This window comes from Sapajus apella, unplaced genomic scaffold (assembly GCF_009761245.1).
Source record: "Sapajus apella isolate SASKATOON/1434 unplaced genomic scaffold, GSC_monkey_1.0 scaffold2, whole genome shotgun sequence".
In the NCBI taxonomy this organism is placed as follows: Eukaryota; Metazoa; Chordata; class Mammalia; order Primates; family Cebidae; genus Sapajus; species Sapajus apella.
The window spans coordinates 84,900,004-84,920,736 of NW_022436942.1; the positions used below are offsets into that span (position 1 = coordinate 84,900,004).

General features: G+C 45.1%; 1 long non-coding RNA gene across 1 annotated transcript; it reads right to left on the reverse strand.

Annotated features, from left to right (window-relative positions):
- Positions 1-11,761: 11,761 nt before the first annotated feature.
- LOC116527208 lies at positions 11,762-18,528 on the reverse strand. The gene is made up of 2 exons (XR_004258422.1): positions 17,692-18,528; positions 11,762-12,116 (listed from the first exon to the last, which is right to left on the reverse strand). It is a non-coding gene; the product is annotated as an uncharacterized LOC116527208 (long non-coding RNA).
- Between the last annotated feature and the right edge of the window lie 2,205 nt (positions 18,529-20,733).

Sequence of the window (20,733 nt, forward strand, 5' to 3'; positions counted from 1 at the left end):
CTTATGTTTTTAAAGGATGAATGTTATCGTCCACATATTCTTTAAATGGGCTTCACAAGGAGAGGTTGGTCCCATTTCTGAACATTGCCTTGGCAATGGATGAGGAGCTTTGCATCCAGTCAACCTGCTTAAGCTGGAGTTATATTTCCCTGAATTTCTTGTCCTGTTTGTTTCCAGGTGATGAGTGGCCAACAAAATTAATTTAGATGTGATTTGGATGGCCAAAACGAAACCAGTCACTGCTCACTGAAAGTCATTGTGGATACAGGTGGCAGCTCAGAGCTACCAAGGGACCAGTGGGATTTACAACTCTTTTCTTTGTTCTTTATCCTGCCCTTCTTGTCAACTGCCAGATTTCCTGACCAACAAAGGGCCCAGTCCGACTGCCTCAAGTCTGATTGCAGACCTGCGAAAGAAGCAACAACTCAAAAGGACAGCATTCCACAGACTTTGCCTGCACTGCCCTTCACAGCCCACTCTGCAGCTGGACCTGCCTACTCCCCATACACCCTGAAAGCAGCCACTCATCCACTCAGCCTCAGCTTGCTCCAGTGTTCCAGGAGGGCTGAATAGTGGTTTTCCTTGGTCCTTTCAACATTTGCTTTTTTTTCCACAAATATTAAAAGCTCTCATTCTAAATAGATCCCTGATTTCATAAGACGAATAGAAGAGCTGCTTCTCTGATAAACTCTGACTGACACACGGGGTGTTTTATTACCATTTAATAGACGTAATGTCAAACCTAATGATTTATGGTCAACATGAATTACAGAGGGAAGGCGAGCAAAAGAATCTCTTTCCTTTTTTCCCCTATGCTGTTCTAGTTTCAGCTGGCCTCAGCTTTCCCCTCCTGGGCTCTTCAATCTAACTGCTAAGCCATTTGTGCCGCAAAGATCAAAGGTTAGATTATTGGGCTCCATTAAAGCTGCTATTTTAAATGACAATCCTATTTATGGGCTCTTTTCTGAAGACACATCATCCTTGGAGGCTGCCACAACCTTTATTCATAAATCAGACACCAAGTGCCTCTTGGAGACTAAATACTGCCTCTTCTGTTGAAGACATGAAGGGGTGTAACATATACTCAATTTGCTGCCACTTGAGGATTTAGAATTTGCTTATTCCTTTAACCTAGAACTCAAGGTCCAGACAAGGAAATTTGATTTTTTTTCCTTCCTTTTTCTTTCTCCACCAGCCATACATGCCAGCTGGTGTTCACAGAGGACACTGGTAACTGTGTCTAGGCTGAGCTTTAGCTTAGAAGAAATAAATAATCTATAGAGGAAAATACACCAGAATATTTTCTTATAAAAAGGTAGGAATGACCATTGCACCATTCCAAGTACTAAAATAATGCACTAATTGAAAATTTTACTCTGAATCTCAATGTTTTCTAACAGAGATTACTCCTAGAATGCAGAACAGAGTGGTAGGTCTAACTTAATGGCTTTCAGCAGAGGCAATTTTGGCAACATCTTGGAACTTATTTGTAGATAATTTGTTTGAATCCTCTATGCCTCAATTTCCTTATCTTTAAAGAAAATAGAAAACATAGTAACTCCATAAGTTTGTTGCAAATAATAAATGAGTTGGCAAGGAACAGTGGCTCATGCCTGTAATCCCAGCACATTGGGAGGCCAAGGCGGGTGCATCACTTGAGGTCAGGAGTTCAAGACCAGCCTGGCCAACATGGTGAAACCCCGTCTCTACTAAAAATACAAAAATTAGTTTGGTGTGGTGGTGCATACCTGTAATCCCAGGTACTCGGGAGATGAGGCCAGAAATTTGCTTGAATCCGGGAGACTGACATTGTAGTAGGCCAAGATTGTGCCATTGCACTCTAGCCTGGGCGACAAAGTGAGACTCCTTCTCAAAAATAAACAAATAAATAAAAATAAAATAATAATAATAAATGAGTTCATACATGTAAAAAACTCTTGAAATAGTGTTCATTGTTTGTAAGCACTTATACTAGTGCTAGCTATTATGGTTAAGTACACAACTTGAATAAAGGTACTATCAGTGTGGTGAATGAATTCTCTTTGTAACATGAGTTGAGTTCATTCTACTTGTAATCTAATACAAATCTTTATTATGCCATATTAAGCCACAGTGCATCTAAATAGACAATTTGCTGACCTTGAAACTGAGAGAATGGGCTAAGAAATGATACTGATGATGATTGCCTGATCATTCATGAAGAGACCAGGATGGAGCTGGGATAAGTGATAAGAATGGGTATTTGGGCATCAATCTTAAAGTTGATCTCATAAGGTAAAAGGCAGCTGCGCCTTACCTGGGGAAGCTGGGCTCTTGCTATCCTTCATGGAAAATCAATTCCTACAGAGGCTGGTTTACTGGAAAGGATTGACCCCAGAACAGCACAAGGATATAGGGGCTTTTCTGTATTGTTAAGTAAAAGCTACAAAAAAAATTGTCTTTGTTTACATAAAAAATTGAAGCAAGTGAAACTTGACACAAATGTGCTAGCAAGTGGGAGTCAGCAGAGACCCCAGCTGGAACCAACTTCTGGGAATACCTGAGCTCCAAGCTGCCCACTGGGGCAGAGGTCACAGGGGATGTGGGTCGAAGGGTACAAGTCTCTGGAGCTCTGTTAGATATCATGGTGACTATCCTTAACAATTGTGTACTGTGTAGGTAGAATCTGCTAAGATAATAGATCTTAAATGTGTCCAAAGCCCTTCCCAATGGTAATCGGGTGAGGAGATGGATATGATAATTGCCTTGATTGTGGTAATCATTTCACAATGTATACCTCTATCAAAACATCCTGCTGTAAACCATAAATATATACAATAATTTTTATTTTTCAATTTTACCTCAATAAAACTGAGGGAAAAAAATTGTCCAGCCTGGACAACATAGTGAGACCTCATCTCTGCTAAAAATAAAAAAGTAGCTAAGCATGGTGGTGCCCACTTGTAGGTCCTGCTACTTTGAAGAGTGTGAGATGGGAGGATCGCTTGAGCCCAGGAGATCAAGGCTTCAGTAAGCTATGACTATGCCACTGTTCTTCAGCCTGGGAGACACTAAGGCCTCATCTCAAATAAGTAAGTTAAATAAACAAACAAATAAATAAATACATTGTCTAGTAAATGTGCGTTCTAACACTAGACTATCTAAGTTGGAATCTTGGCTTGAACACCTACCAGCTGTGTGACCCTGAGCAAGTAAGTAACTGGACTTCTTTAAGCATTTGTTTTAAGCATTTATTTTCTTGTGTGCAAAATTGATACTATGAGAGTACATACTTTGAGGGTTTTCATAAGGATTGAATAAGTTATTCCAAGTATTATGCCTAGAAGAGCATCTGCAGGTCTATTGGAAGGTAGATGACTTTAATTTGACATGTCTGCCTCTCGGTCCCTCCACTGTTTAAATGAGGCTACCACTGTGCGGCTTCCCAGGAGTCATTCATGCCACACATGTTCCTGTGACGCACACCGTGCTCTGCCCCACTGGAGAGACGGGAAGCACTGCTCCATTTAGTCACACTCTAGGGAACTCACATGGGGGCCGGGCAGGGTGACACAAGAGAGAGATAATCAGCTAGTATTGCTTCTCGGTCTTTTGACTCAGATCAAGTGACAATCAGCAAGTAAAGACAGAGGAGGGAGAGCTGGGGACTCTGGTCACAGCTTTACAGCTTCGTTGTTCATATTCTCTTCTAGGAGGAAGGAAGGGTGAATGAGGTCCTAATCCATCAGTTGGAAATAATGGGCTATGTTTTATTTCTCAGTGGACTGAGGAGGAGAGCAATATTTAAGTGAATGAATGTGTGTGTGTGTGTGTGTGTGTGTGTGTGTGTGTGTGTGCCTGTGTCAGAGAAAGGGAGGGAAGGAAAGAGAGAAAATGACATATCTCTGCTGCTTTAGGAAGACCAGGCAGTCTGCATCTGCTTTATAACTGCAACTACTTCCCAAGGTCATGTCTAGGCTACACAAATCAAAGGAGACTTGGGAAATTCTCAGCAGTATTTTTTTTTCTATGCAGACCTATCGAAACCCACATTTTGCAACTACCCTTTTGTTGCCAGAGGGCTCAGGAGGGTCTCTGGATGCCAGTGAGACCCTAGCCCCAGCAGTGTCCAGGTTCTTGACATCATAGCGAGAAAGAATTTGAGGGTAAATCAGAGCAAAGCAAAAGGCAAGAACCTTTTACTGTAAAACAAAGTACACATGTAAGAGAAGTGCAGGCATGCTCGGGAGAGTGAGAAGAGCACAGCAGAGTTTGGGTTCATAATTTATGGGCTCTTCTAATTAGGGGATAGAATAATCATGAGATTTTTCTAAAAAAAAGTAGAGACTTCTTAGAATTGGGGTACCACCCATTTTTATACTAAATATGTCATGGTGCGGGTGGGCCTGCAATTTTGGATGGTAATGAGTGTACAGTTAGGTCTAGGGTAGGGCATAAGTCAAGTTCAAGTCCATTACCATGTCAGATCCAGCTGGTCTCAACCAGCTTTGGCCCCCACCCTGTTTGTTGGGGTCTTATCAGCCCAGGCTTGTCTTTGTCCTTGTCGCTACTTCTAACAGCTCCTTTCCTACAGTTACCTGAAATTGCTGCTTCGCATTTTCCCACTTCTCCTGGGACCACCTAGCATTCCGATTTAATGGGTGTTTCTTTAATTAGGGAGTTGAACAATCATTAGATGTTCGAGAAAAAGAGGATGATATGGTTTGGCTGTGTTCCCACCGAAATCTCACCTTGAATTGTAATAATCCCCACATGCCAAGGGCGGGGCCAGATGGACATAATTGAATCATAGGGGCGGTTTCCCCACACTGTTCTCATGGTAGTGAATAAGTCTCACAAGATCTGATGGTTTTATAAAGAGGCATTCCCCTGCACACACACTCTTGCCTACCGCCATGTAAGACATGGCTTTACTTCTCTTTGCCTTTCACCATGACTGTGAGGCCTTCCAGCCATGTAAAACTGTGCAATCCATTGAACAGCTTTTCTTTGTATATTACCCAGCTTCAAAAATGTCTTCATTAGCAGTGTGAGATCAGACCAGTGCAGAGGGAATTTTAGGGACTCCCTCATTAATGCCCTCTTTCTCCCTTAATTGAGTTTGCCCAGAAAAGTCATGGATCTGTCACCTTGACTGGGGTTTTGGCTGTTTTCGCTCCCTCTTTGGGGTTTTCAGTTATCCTGAGTTTCTTTGCGTAGTTCTTGTTTCAGCTGTTGTTTGGGTTTTTCCATTTGGGACTAGTCAGTGCTATTCCTAACTCACCTTGGCCTGGCTGAGATGTTATCACAGCTGCCTTCTCCCCACTGCAGGCAAATGGAACTAACTAAGAAAACCAGTGGGCTGGTGTCAAGCCCATCCTGGGACTAGAACTCTCCAATGAGCTTTATCAGGGGCACACTCCCAGGATGAGAGGGTTGTCCAAGCCCACCTCTCTTCTCTTAGCCCTGTTGAGGGTTATTTTCCTGTGCCCAAATTTGGAGACAAAGATTGATTCTTCATTGCTAGCATCTATGGCTTTCATTGTCATTTAATCACAGGATTTTTTCCTTCTGTTTCAGGCTCAGGGCTCCCTAGGGTGCTACAATGAAGGATACTGCTGTGACCCTTGGCTAGCAATCAGGCTTCTTTTCTGAGGTTGCACTGAGTCAGCCCTAGGTGTGTGGGGGACTGGGGTCTGCCTCCAGGGGTAGCAGACACAGAGGGTGCTGCCCTGGGTTTTGGGGTGGGGGTGGGGGATGAGGCTGGTGTCTGAGTGCTGTTCATTCAACAGAGGCAGGGTCAGGAGAGCGGCCAGGTTGAGTCCCATTCCCTGCAGATCAAGTCAGAACAGAAATAATCTGGTTGGGCCGTGGCAGAGGCAACTTCCATGAAAGAAGAGATAGCGCACTGGGTGCAAATCAGCGGGAAAGGCTGGGGGAAGACGGAAGGTTTGGATTTCTCCTACTCCTTTGTGCAAAGCCCAAACCAAGCCAACTTAAAAACCTGCCATTGCGGGAACAGTTCTGCGGGGAAAAGGGGGGCTCTTCCACCTAAATCGTTAGCACAGCCTTACTGTGTTAAAAATTCAACGAGTAAATAATGGTAAACAGTGAACGATTACCCCTTCTTCCGTGATTAGTTTCTGGTGTGTTTTCGCATGTTCGAGTCTTCCCCTGCACATTTATAAATGCAGGTACACGTCCGTTTATATAAATACGTGTACATCCCCTGGTTCCCACCGTCGTCCACGCTGCTTTTTTTCCCCTCTCCGTGTGTCTGGAAGGCGGTTCCGAATCCACTGGATGGGATTTTTAATTTCCGAAAGCACGAGCTCCCCTGGCATCCGCAAATGTGACCCGCCGTTTACAGAGGAAGAGGAGCGCTGACCACCCGCCCGGAGCCGCGGCCAGGAGGGAGGTGGGGAAGGGCTGGGTCCCTCTCGGCGTCCCGGGATCCCGGCCAAAGTCTCCAGGTCTGCGGGAGTCTGCGAACGCGGAGTTTCCGCGCCAGAGGAGCTGGTCCAAGCAGACAGGCGGTTCCAGCCCCGGTTGACGGCCCCATCTCCTCTCCGTCCCCGGGCCCGCCAGCAGCAGCCGCGGCTCGGTTTCCCCTCCCCGCCGCCCGCGCTCTCTCATCCTGCGCCCAGGCCGGTCTCGGGCTCCGGATCCGGGCGGCGACGGCGCAGGGGACCGTCCTGGAGCCCGAGAACGACGGAAACTGGAGGCGGCAGTTCAGAAAAGTTGTGAGGTCTCCAGCGCGGGCGGCCGCGGGAGCTGGAGCGGCGACGAAGAGGACCCGAGGAGACGCAGCCCGCCTGCTACCAACGGCCGCGGGCGCCAGGGACCCGACGCTCTGGGAGGACGCGGCCCCGGCAGGTGCGGCGCGCTGGGCCCGGTGCTTTGCGCCTTCCCCGGCACAGGTGAGGCCGAGCGGAGAGGGAGTCTGCGGAACGGCCTCTCTGGGTGCGGGGTGAGGGGACACCCTGAACGCGGGCTTTATTCGGGGATCGGCGGGGGCGCTGGAAAGGCGGACCCCGTGAGACTCCGCGGACGGTATCCCCTACCTGGACCTCCCGTGGACCACGTGCAGATGCAGCGTCAGGGGGAGGTGGCGGAGGGGTCCTGTCCCCCGCTTTCCCCCTCCCCAGGACTTGGCGGGACTGTGAGAATGGGGAGCCCGGTTCTTTGCACTCCTTTTTCCCAACCGTGGAGCTCCATGCCTCCCTCACTCCAGTTCAGTTAAATTAAGATTGGGAAGATCCCAGCGAGGGGCGGGTCCCTCTGCACCTGTTTCCCTTCCACCCAGTGGTCCTGAGAGCCAGGCTGCGCCCACGAGGGAGCAGGTGTTCACAGCGAAGCTCGCAGGGCACCCCAGGTTGGCAGAAATGTGGGATCCTCTCGACAGATACCTGAGATCCAGTCCGATGTGGTTTCAGGATGGCTAGGAGAGGTTGGGAGGCCTCTGGGGAGTGGGTACAAGAGTGTAGAACAGACCTGGGCTCTCCAGAAGGCCTTTCACCCCACTCCCGCATCTCTGCAGCGGGGATTTCTCCATCTCAGAGGGAATTTAGCGGGTGCCTTGGGCACAGAGCACAGCGCCTGAAGCACACGAAAAGCTTAGCAGCTGTTAACCAGCGCCGTTATCATCATGCACACGTAGGGCCCGGGGAGAATCAAGCGGACCCACATGAGTAGCGGAGGAGGAGGCTTCCAGGTCCGGAAGAGCGACCCACGCGCCCTTCTGCCCTGGTTACTGGTACCACGCGTGGTTGCGTGGATAGCGTGCGAAGTCTCACCTAAGGCTGGGAAGGCGGCTGCGCCTCTGTTCAGGGCTCCAGGGCACCTGAGGGCCGGAGCGCTAGGAGAATGTCATTTGCCTGCTGCCCGCACGGGCCTGAGCTAACAGCGCGCAAGGCTGGGCTCTGAGCAAAGCAGCGAGATCGCCTTTTGGTTAAACTTATCTTGCAGTCCAGGGCCTTCTCAGGTCTCTGCTCTCAACGCGGAGAGCTCTACCCTAGCTCACGTACACACAGATCTTCTAAGCACGTTTTTCTCCAGCTGCCTCCTGCCTAAAGCTCCTTCAGCTCAGCTGGAAAATCGCTAGGAAGGATATACTGCCAATTTTCAGCGAGAAAAAAAAAAAAAAAGTTTTTGCTTTCCAAAGGTCATCTGCAGTCTGAAATTCTGGGATATCCACTCTCTTTGAGTTTTCAGGTTCCCTCAGGAGCCAGGTTGAACTTTTAAATATAGTGTTTTTTAAATACTGCCATTTTCTTTCAAGGCGTCCAGAGAGGCAGAGACGAGGGTGGGGTAGCAGATATCTTCTCTTTTTTTTTCCTTTTTGAAATGTCAGAACAGATCTCCAGTGTCAGGGTGCAGAATAAAGCTGGATAAGGAGACAGAGTGACAGGGGCTACTGGTGATGGAGTGAGCAGAGAAATCTCCCCCGGGAGGCTTACTTGGGAGCAGACACTTGAGTGAAGTGAGGGAAGAGGCCAGAAAATATTTGGGGAGGAGCTGTCCGGGCAAGGGAACAGCTAGCCCAGAGGCTGGAATTAGCTGGGTGCACGGAAGAACAGGGGTGAGACAGCCATGTGGCTGGAGCAGAGTGAGGGTGGGAAAGGGGTGGGGGATGCATCAGGGAGGTGGGCAGAGTCCTGCCCATGTGGTCCAGGCAGGCCAAGCATGTCCCAGGTTGGAGCTGGCCTGAGTACCCACTCTCCCGTCTCTTCCTCGGAGCAAAACTCCTGATGTTTACCTGGGCACTTGATCACCCAGAATAAGGACTGCCTTTGCCAGCCTCTTCTGCAGCAGGGTGTGGCTCTGTGACCAGCTTCTAAGGTTTATTTATTTATTTAAGATGGAATCTTTCGCTGTCAACCAGGCTGGAGTGCAGTGGTGCAATCTTGGCTTCCTGCAACCTCCATCTTCTGGACTCAAGCGATTCTCCTGCCTCAGCCTCCCAAGTAGCTGGGATTACAGGCGCCCACCACCTGGCACAGCTAGGTTTTAAGATTTAATATTAAAAAGGGGGTGGTACCTATAAATTCCAGGAAGCGAAGTTCAGTGGAGGAAGTTGCCTTTCTTTGTACCTATGTTGTGGATGAAGAATGAACCATTAGTAACAACAGGAACGCTAGCAGCCATTTCGGACCACGAGGTGCTCCCTGGAAATGGAAGCTGCACAGTGGACAGAAAGAGGAATGAAGCCTGGGTCTCCACTGTGGCTGTGCTGCCCCAGCATTGGTTGATGGCTGCTGGACTTTGTGAGCACAAGAGATAAATTAATTTATATTTTTTTAAGGCATGTGTGTGTGTGTGTGTATATGTATATATATATATATATATATTTTTTTTTCCCTGTGACTTACAGCTGAACCTAAACCTACGTGGTACCCCATGGCAAGAACTTACATTTTATTCTAAACCATCAGGAAACTATTGGAGAGTTTTGAGCCAAGAAATGAGAGACATTGTTTCACTTTTTTTTTTTTTGCTTGTGTGTTTTGTTTTCTCTTTGCTGCTGCCCCCTGTTTCACTTTTTAATAGACTCACTCTGCTGCTGCGAGGGAGGAGACTGGGCTCAAAAGAAACAAGAATAGACATGGGAAATGTCAGCTGAGATTATGCAGGCATCCAGGTGCATGCAGATGGTGGCTTGGACCAGGTGGCCATGGTGGAGAGAACAGGAAATGATTCCTTCATATAGAATAGAATGAGTGCGACAATAGAGGTGATGAGAAAGGCCACACACACACACACACACACACACGCATATGTATATGCATTTGTGTATGTAGATATGTATATATTATACATTTGACTTGTCAGAAACATAGACCTGATTTTCCCATGTATTTTCTTTAAACGGATCATTTCATAGCTCATATCTCCTTAGTTCACTTCCCCATGTTTCTAGTAGTTTACTAAATAGCACCTCAACTGTTTGTATAGAATCCTTCAGAAAGCAAGAATAAGGAAGACTTTCAATTCTCATATTTACAGTGAGAATAAATGAGGCAGAGGACAGTGGTAAAACTTTCTATAATTCAACCTAGTGAGTAAGTTTCACACCTGGTATTAAAGGACCTGAAAACATTGAAACTTCGGTGAAAAGCAGATTCCTCCCCAGCAATTGTTAAAAACTTCTTAAGGAAAAAAAAAATCAGCATTGCATTTGTATTTGTTACTTTATATAATTATATTCCTCTGTTTCTCTAATAATTCCAAGATGTACTTTAGTTCATGGTTGACATCTGAAACAGCATTTGATGATACATAAGACAGCGCAGAGAAATAGATGTAACAAATGTAAAATAAAGCTACAACAATCCAAAGGGAATCAAATCCAAGAAAAATGTTGGGCCAGGGTGTACGGCTTATGCCTCTTTGATAGTTCCTGAGAGGGAAGCAAAGCTTTAACTCAGAGCTTCCTGGCAAAAAGGAAACACAATTTGTTACATGTTTCTCATTGTCCATGAGAAGAAAACACCAGCTATAAAGGGACCATGAAGGTGTTCCTGCCATTGAGGTCTGAAAGAAAAATATCATGAATAGTTTTAGAGCAGAAATAATTACCCTGTAGGCTGAGATTCCTGCAGTTCACTGATAAGTATTACGGCATCAACTTTCTCTTAATTTTTTTTTTTCTGAAATGTTGTGATTGTGTTTATTTTTTTCCTCTGGATAGGGTCCACAGCTTTAATTATATTTCCAAAACGGCGAAAAACTCAAACTCTTAAGCATCATTTATATAGAAAATAATGCAGCAGGAAGCATTCTCTAGGCCATAACAGCTGCAATAAATGTGGGAGCAGGCTTCGCAAAGCTTTCTATTTATATAGGCTTCTTAGCAGAGTTGAGGGTCTGACAATTTCATTTTTATTTCTTACTCTACGCCCCCCCTTTGTTGTCTTTATTATCAGGATATTCTTCCTGCAAACGATGCCATCATCACGACGTTTGTTGTCGTGGAGTTATTAAAAGCATAGGTCCTGGAACCTGAAGGCCCACCTGTAAATTCTGCCTTCACCATGCCCTTGCTGTGCGCTGTGGGATGGGTGGCTTCATGTCTCTGCATCTCATTTTTCTTGTCTGTAAAATGGGGCCAGTAATCGATTACATGACAGCATTGTGGTGAGATGTACGTGAAGTAAGAAATGGAAAGCTCACATATCCGCGCCTGGCACACCACACGTGCACAGGAAGCTGAGTCCTTCATCATTCTTGCCCTTTCTTCCACAGTCATTGTTATCATGGACTTTCCTATTGACAAGCTCGAAGACATCTTACACATCAGGTTGCTGAAAATGTTGGGCATTCTAATATCCTTATTCAAATACTTACAGCCAACAAATAAAGAAGTTTACAATTATCCTCTCCTCCACAGAACTGATCTTGATTTAGGACTGTACACATTTAGCTTTCACAGTCGCTGTGTATGCGTCCGTCCCAGAGTGGGAGACACCATGGTGTACAATGGCGAAAACACAGACACCTCAGCCCATGTACCCACTCAGTGTGTCCGTGCCCAGTGGGGCCATGTGAGTCTCAGAGCAACTCTGTGGATTCCTTTCTTTGAGGTTTTTCTCTTGTCATTCTTGTCTTTAGAGGCAAGGTGCTCTGTGAGGTGTGTGTGTGTGTGTGTGTGTGTGTGTGTGTGTGTGTAACTATTTTACAACTTGGTGCTTTAAACTCAAGATCTTCAACTGGGGCTCAACAGAAACAGCAGCAATCTGTCACAGTGCTGAAGGAAAAGCCACCCATGCTAACTATATCACAATACAGAACTTCACCATCTTTATGGGAGGTTTCGATTTAAAGAGGCTTTTTTGGGAATAATTTGATGCTGGGTGTATTCAGCTTCGATGTAAACTTTAGAGATTGAGCCCTCTTTTCATAAGGCTTCACTGAACACTCAAACTGAAGTCAGAGATTCCCCGAGGGGGGTGGCAATGGCTGAGTTTTAAATAAGATGCAACTCCATGTGACTGGGCAGTTTAGCGAGTTCTACATTTGCCCATCCTCACCCCAAGCACACCTTATTCCCACAGAGATTAGAAACACAATCACCAAAGTCAGATGAAAATACACCTTCAGTCTGCAACTCTAGAGAGTCATTCCATTCCACAAGCTCTCTGTGAAAAAAAAAAAAGTCAGAGTAAGAAACATTCTTAATTTGGTTAATTTCTTTCTCTCAAATTTATAGTTCTAATTCCCTCTGACAATCTACACACACACACACAAACGTGTGTGTGTATTTGTGTGTATGCGTGTATATATCATATACACAATTTCTATTATTCATAGCTATTATATTCCGATGAATTAACATATACCAAACCACTGCTTTTAGGGAAACTGCAGAGATAGGTTTCTCTTAGTCTTTGTTGACAAAGTTTTCATCGACTGATCAGTATATAACTTTATGTGTACTTGTGTATAAAGACACCTTACTTAATATAAATTATTGAATAATAACATTGAATTCACAGATGACAGTACTGCATAACTTATGCCTGAGCAAAGTTTATCTAACACACATATTTTCTCCATAAGGCACACAACAACTTCCTTGTGCTTAGGAATTAACTACATGGCACTTCAGTACCAAATTTGCAGGCTGTTTCAAACAGCAAAAATACTCTCAAAATAAACAAAAATAGGAAAAGCATGGAACTGAGTAGACCACAGAAGGACCCTTGCTTACAGAGCTGGACCGGAGTGGAGAGTGCTGCCTTTTTGGACCTCAGGTTGGATGATTCACATTTTTTGCTTCTCTGCCCATGTACAAAAATGACCTTAGATGTTCCACGAGTATTGATTTTGGGATTAAAAATAAGGGTGAGTGAGGGGGCAAATTTGCAAATACAGAATCTGTCAATGATGAATATTGACTTTATGTGTGTGCATGTGTGTGTGTTTGTGTGTGTGTGTACATGCGTATATAGGAGTGATGAGTGGCCGGCCCAATTCAAATTTATATTGATTAGATTGGAGCTACTAGTAACCTTTACATGGTCTCATAAGATGCATTCTTATTATTGCTGAGGAAATTTAAGTGTTTTCTACCGTAAAGATTGTCGTAGTCATCAGAGATAAGGAAGTAGAATGTTGTAATAAGGATTGACTGTGTCCTTGAAAGAGACAGCTCTTACTAGTTTTACCTTAGCTTTTGGGGTAGGATAGCATGGAGGACAGATTCTGTTGAGGAATTTTATGGAAAACTCAGCTAGGAAAAGGATTAGGTTTGTTTAATTTTTCAAATTAATGAGCCAGGTTCTTTCATTTCTGTCTTTGGGTACAGGAAGGAATTCAGAGTGGGGTGACTAAGTGGATTCAGGATCTCTGGCAAAACTGGAGAAGTTACAATAATTTATGTGTCAAAGTATTATCCACATAAAAAGTATGAAATGAATGGTAGGACTATTGGTGTAACCCATTTTGTCACTGGAAAGTTATTGACTAGCTATTCCAGTCTTTACAAAAGAATTTGAGAAAGACAGATGTCTTCATTATCTTGTCTGTGGTTGGTCAATTTTTATAAAATAAGAATATGTTCATCACTTTTCTTCTTCACTTTTTAAGGATTTGAGACTCCATGGTGTATCCTTCCCTCTTTGAAGGTAGAGGTTTTGTTGTTGTTGTTTGTTTAATTTTTTTCTTGAGACTGAATCTTCCTTTGTCACCCAGGCTAGAGTGCAACGGCACGATCACAGCCCACTGTAACCTCAGTCTCCCAGGTTCAAGTGATTCCCCTGCCGCAGCCTCACGAGTAGCTGGGATTACAGGCATGTGCCACCACACCTGACTAATTTTTTTATTGTTAGTAGAGATGGGGTTTCACCATGTTTGCCAGGCTGGTCTTGAACTCCTGACCAAATGTGATCCAAAACCTTCAGCCTCCAAAGTGCTGGGATTACAGAGATGAACCACCATGCCTGGCCAGAAACTTTTTTTAAAAAAAAACCTAAGACATGAGACTTCATGGGCCTCCATGGACTGTTTTTCTGAACGCCTCGTGTAATGGGCGCTGTGCAGGTACAGGAATGTCCTTTCACAGTGGTTCCCGTGGTGTTGCTTTCCTCTCCCAGCTTCAGGACACCTCCCAGAACAGGACACCTGGTACCTCTGGGCTCCTCACTGGTGGTGGCAGCACGGCTTTGACATCCCCAGTCCTCATACCCTTACAGAATCCACTGAGTGTAAGAAATACTCCTCTGGTAGCTCTTGCACATGTTCTGAAGGTCACTCTTGCATTGGCCTATACTTGGTGATAAACTGTGTTGCAGGGTCCCCCAAACTACCCTCAGATTCACTTACTCTCTGTAAGAACTCAAGGGATTCAGTACACAGGCTTACTTGCAGCTGAGAATTATCACGACAAAAGACGTAAAGCGAAATCAGCAAAGGGAAAAGGCTCACATAGCAAAGTCTATAGGTCGCAGAGCACAAGCTTCCAGGAATCCCTGCCCACTGCAGTCGTCCGTGAGGTGCCAGCTTTTGCATCCTATGGTAACAGCATTGCAAAATGTTGATCAGGGAAGCACATTAGAAATGCATCACTGGACAGGGAAAATGTGGCACATATACACCATGGAATATTATGCAGCCATCAAAAACGATGAGTTCGTGTCCTTTGTAGGGACATGGATGAACCTGGAAACGATCATTCTCAGCAAACTGACACAAGAGCAGAAGATCAAACACCGTGTGTTCTCACTCATAGGTGGGTGTTGAACAATGAGAACACATGGACACAGGGAGAGGAGCACTACACAGTGGAGTCTGTTGGGGGAAAATAGGGGAGGGACAGTGGGGGGTGGGGAGTTGGGGAGAGATACCATGGGGATAAATGCCAAATATGGGTGAAGGGGAGGAAGGCAGCAAATCACACTGCCATGTGTGTACCTATGCAACAATCTTGCATGTCCTTCACATATACCCCCAAACCTAAAATGCAATAAAATAAATTTAAAAAAAAGAAAAAGAAAAAGAAATGCATCACCAGACCAGGCGCAGTGGCTCACGCCTGTAATCCTAGCATTTTGGGAACCCAAGGCGGGTGGATCACCTGAGATCAGGAGTTTGAGACCAGCCTGGCCAACAGGGCAAAACCCTGTCTCTAAGAAAAAAAAAAAAAATTAGGCAGGCGTGGTGATAGGTGCCTGCAATCCCAGCTACTGCGGAGGCTCAGGCAGGAGAATCACTTGAACTGGGAGGCGAATGTAGCAGTGAGCCAAGATTGTGCCACTGGACTCTAGTCTGGGTGGCAGAGCGAGACTCTGACAAGAAAGAAGAGAAAGAAAGAGAGAGAGAGAGAGAGAGAGAGAAAGAAAGGAGGGAGGGAGGGAGGAAGGAAGGAAGGAAAGAAATGCAGCACCCAGGGTCTTTGCTGAGGCCTGGTTGCCTAGGTACTTTCTGCCTATCATTACCCAAATCCAAAACTCCTAAAAAGAAAGCAAATGTTCAGCATAAACTGTTTTTTGTACGAAGAGTTTTATCACAGTGTACCACTCTTCTCAGTTAGGGACTGCTAAACTCTCACAAAATCCAAGCTTCCAGAGAGCAGGCACAGGACCACCTTAGAAGCAGACCTTTCTACGGACAGCAGCCTCAGGCCTCTACATCCTTTTCTGCACGGACAACCACCGTTGGCCTGGTCAAAGATTAAGTCCAAAGGGAGAGACACAGAGAATGTTAATTTGCTTAAGCAAATCAAGATCACTCAGATGTTTTCTTGTGTTTTGGACTTTGCTTCAGCAAACTCCATTTAAGATTCCGCAGAAGAGCCTCCCTGCCCTCCTTATTGTCCTGTTAACAACAAAAGGCTGAAAACAGAGCACAGGCTGACATACCGTTGCCATGACTACCCATGTGACAAACCTCTTCATGGCCATTCGCCGAGGTGCTTCAGGTTTAGGCTTTGGAAAGGGGGTGGCTGAATAGAACTAAAGACCTCATGGCACTCAGCTCCCAGTGGTGCAGAAACGTCCAGTTAATGGCCTTGGTGGTAGCCATTCCTTTTCTACCAAGGGCAGTAGAAGAGGAAATGGGTTTGTGCTACCATGAGTTGGTCTGGATACTCACAGAAAGAATGGTTCCTTCATTCATTATTCGACGTCCACAGCTCCTGCTCACTCTCAGCCACTGTGCCATGTCTCTGCTGCCGCAACACTGAACTGCTCTCACAAGCGAGTCGAGTCCACTGTTAAAGTCGATGGCTGCTTCTGATTGGTTAGTTCCCTTGAGGCTTACAGTAACGTTTGACATTAATACTGATGCCCTCTGTGAAGCTCTCTATGGCTGCACTTCTCACACTTCGATCACAGGTTTTGTTTAACCTTACATGGTTGAGAACCACCCCACTGCAAAAGCAATTTTGCTTATAAACATTGATGTTTTTTAAAAATTAAAAGAGAGTAATTGCAAATGTTTTTCTCCAGTCTTTGCAATCTCAGCTTTCCAGGAGCCTTTGGTAACCTCCATTCTGCATTCATGTGATCATGAGAATGAAATCGACAAAAAACACCTTAGTACCCATATAGAGATATTTTGGCTGGTGTGGACCTCCTACAAGGGTCGTGGGAGCTCCAAGAGTTTCTGGAACTCGCTTTGAAAATCACTGTACACTATTCCTTTGGCTGTTCTTAACAGGATGGACTTCTGACTCCCTCCTGCCTTCCTGGCTCCTGCTTCTTGTTAGGTTTCAAAGGGAAAGCGAGGGTTAAAGACACACAGAGAGAGAGAGAGAGAGAGAGAGGGCGGCTCGACAGCAAATCCAGGCATTTATGTCCAGCACGAACTGCGGAGGTGGAGGACCAGCTTAATGCCAGTGCCCACCGCCGCTTACTGGCATGGGCAGGAGGGTCTGAGCAGTGTGGCTTACTGACAGGGACGATGTTGATAAGACGTTCCCGTAATGAGGCAGTGTGGGCCTTGTTCCCGCAGAATGGGATAGTGATGTTCCTTGGACCTTTTCTTAGCAGATGTGATAAAGTCAGGCTATTGGGCTGGCAGATTCTCATAGTCCGAACGAACACTCGTGGAAGGTTTCACTTTGACCAAGGTCTGAAAAATGGCAGGGAGCTTACAAAATGGTGCAGTCTGGACTAGCACTTCTCAGTCTTGAGCTCCTTGTTGTCTGACAGATCCTAAAAGTTGGCCCCTTTTGTTCCAGGTTCTCTTCTCGTTACGCACGTTCTCTGGGTAATTTCATCTACTCCTGAGGCTTAAATTATCCTCTTTCTGCTGAAGGCTTCTAAATCTCTCTCCCTAGCTCGGAGCTCTTTTCTGAGATTCAGATCCATGTGTAGTTTGATATAGTACCTTCGTATTTCACAAGTATCTTTGGCAACCATCTGCTTCTTTCTATCTTCATGGCTTTTCTTACAGAGTCAATCTAGCCGGCCCTCGCAGGGTTTCCTGTCCTTGTCCCTGCCTGCTTCCAGTCTATTCTCCATCGTTGTAGAGAGATAATATGTACTCAAATCTTCTCATTTGTGATTAGGTCATGTCAGTGCCTTTCCATTACTCTTCGGTTAAAGGCTAAGCATTTTAAAATGCTTAATGACTTTTTGTGATATGGCTCTTACCTAAAACTCTCCAGCTTGTGATTTGCAGCTCGTCCCTTCTCCTGAACTTAATCTTTCAATCATACTGAACTCTCAGACTCTCCTAGAGGCTATGCCTTCTCATCCTCTGGATACTTACCGCTGTGGTTCCAGGAAATGGTCTTCAACATCTTCAGATACCTAGAAAGTTTGCCCCTCCATGGGAAGAAACCTTCTAACTCCCAGCAGTTCCAGCAGAAGTCCTGGGGCTGGAGAGGTGTTCCTGAGTTGCCTGTGATGGCATACCGCGCCTGAAGGCATCACTGTATCCAGGCTCCAGGTGCATGGAATGCTGTGAGGTCATGACTGCAGGCATCATGACAACTCTTGGAACTAGGGTTGGGGTGGGGTTCATCACACCCAGACCACAGGGACCGAAAATGAGAAAAGAGTGGGGCCTAAGGGACAATCAGAATGTTTTTCAGAGAGAAGTGTGGGTATCGGACAGGAAGAACCACCAGATGCCAGACTCTGGTATTGTTGTAACTCTGTTCTCCATAAACAGTAATTTGCTTTTGCTTGATACTAATCTTTTGGCTCTCCATACCCCTACATGTAGAGTTTATCTGTCTGTCCTCAACAGACACTCATGCGTTTCCCATTCACTTCTTCTAATCCTTCAAAACCAGCTCAGATGTGTGCTTTTTCAGAGAAAGGATGGAGGTTCTTCCCTCCCAGGCTGACTTTCCACACGCAATGTACACATGTATACGCTACAGTGCATTACACACGGCATTTGATTTTTGGGTTTGTCCTCTCCACCACATCTGCTGACCAGAAGTCATGCCTTGTACATTTCCACATCCTCAGCAAGTAGTTAAGATCTGGCACAAAGTAAGTCCTTGGCTGGGTTTGGGGAGTAAGGGATAGAGTTTTTGTCTTTCCGTTCCCTCCAAGGTGCTTGTTCAAACTGTTCTTATTGTGACTTTGGGTTGGAGATTTCCAAAGTTTGTGGGATAACAAATCTTGTATGTTCTTTTTCCTTGTGTTTCTGTTTTTTCTTGAGATGGAGTCTTGCTATGTAGCCCAGGCTGGAGTGCAGTGGCATGATCTCGGCTCACTGTAACCCCCACCTCCCGGGTTCAAGCAATTCTCTGCCTCAGCCTCCTGAGTAGCTGGGATTACATTGAGTTCCTCTTTATAGGTTTTAATCCATGGAAATTTCATGACATATTATTAATTAAAACAATGATGATGCCTGCTTTGGGTACTAACCAGGACTGTCTACTGGGGGACCCAAGAAAAGGACATGACAGAGCCTGTGACTTTCACCAGCCATCAGTTCCAAGGGAAACTTGCATACAGCCTGCAGCTAGTTAAAGTACCAAGATGGAAACAGTTCATCTGGGCACAGCCTCTGGAGCCCGAGTTCAAATTCTAACTCACCTGTTGTTAGTTTTGTGCCAGTGGGCAAACTTCTTAACCTCTTATCTTGGTAGTTGTGAAGTACTTAACTCACGCTTGATGTATAGTTAGCAAGTAACAGTTAAGATTAATTTCATTACATAATTGTCATTATTTCAAACTCATTGATCTTTTCTTTTTTAAACTCTGACAATAGTTAAAACTACTGAGCACTTTTAGCACTGTATTATGTATTTTCATTCATGCATCAGTGTTTGTTGTGAGCATACATCTTCTCTTCCCAACTAAATTATTCATTCCCAGGGATAAAACTGTGTCTTCCACTTTGGATATGTATTGGCTGTGTCATATGTGTAATAGGGACCTTTACATAAGTAGTTCTGATAGAAATGATACATCTGTTTTTTGTACCATAAGTTAAACATAATATAACAGCAATACAATACCGTGAAAAAGGTGGCAGGAGTGACAGTTGAGCTCCTGAGCTGACACTTTTTCAACTCTTGTGAAGCATCCATTAATACATAAACAATGTAATCCTAGCACTTTGGAAGCCTGAGGCAGGCAGCTTACAAGATCAGGAGTTCAAGACCAGCCTGGCCAATACGTTGAAACCCCCTCTCTACTAAAAATACAAAACTTAGCCAGGCATGGTGGCATGTGCCTATAGTCGCAGCTACTCAGGAGGCTGAGGCAGCAGAATCGCTTGAACCTGGGAGGTGGAGGTTGCAGTGAGCTGAGATCGTGCCTCTGCACTCCAGGCAGGGCAACAGAGCCAAATTCCGTCTCAAAAAAAAAAAATACATAAACAAGTATTATGGTCATTTTTAAAGTCTTAATTTTAAAATCTTAAGGTAGTTGGATGAGTCTTCCAGCACTGCCATAAAATACTATAGACTGGTTGGCTTAAATTTCATTTTCTCACAGTTCTGGATATAGGAAGCCCAAGAGCAAAGTGCCTGCTGATTAGTTCCAGGGATTTCTTCCCAGCTCGCAATCACCTTCTTAGAGTGTCTTCATGTAGCAGAGAGAAATAGTGAGCATCTGTTCTCTCTCCTTGTAAGGATCCTATCAGACCAGACAAGGGCTCCATCACTGTCACCTACTTATCTATCCTTAATTACTCCCTTACTCCAAATTCAGCCAGACTGGATGTTACGGTTTCAACATACGAATTTTGGGGACACGGTTCAGTCCAGAGCAGAGGTCTTTCCACAAGAAAAAAGCAACATGATGGTTCTGTCTTTCTAGTTTTTGTGAGCCATTCCTTACAAGAAACTGGCTTCCCCAAGTTACCCTGGATGACTTGTATTTTACCTTTTTTTTCAATAAATAAATTAAATTACTGTATTGATGAGGTGACAATGCCTTGATCAGGATTATAAACGCATCCTGGGTCCTGGGATTCAAACATATAGTGGGGATTCTGTCCCAATCTCCAGTGCTGCTTTTCCCAGTGTCAGCCTTGTTCTCACACAGCTCCCTCAAGGGGTGGCAGGAAGGCCACGCAGGGGACATGAATGAGCAAAGCAGTCTAGGCATGGGGCAGGAGGGAATGGTGGGGACTGTGGTAAACCTTAAGACAGAGGCCCCATGTAACAGGCTCAGCAGCAACCGAGGGCCATCCGATTACTGCCAGGAGAAATTCATGTCCCAGTTTCCAGATGTTTTTACATTTTTAAATAAAATCCAGAGATCTGAATTTGTTATGTGATTTTCAGTGCTAATTTCATTTTTTCAAATTGTACTTTAGGTTCTGGAATACATGTGCAGATCA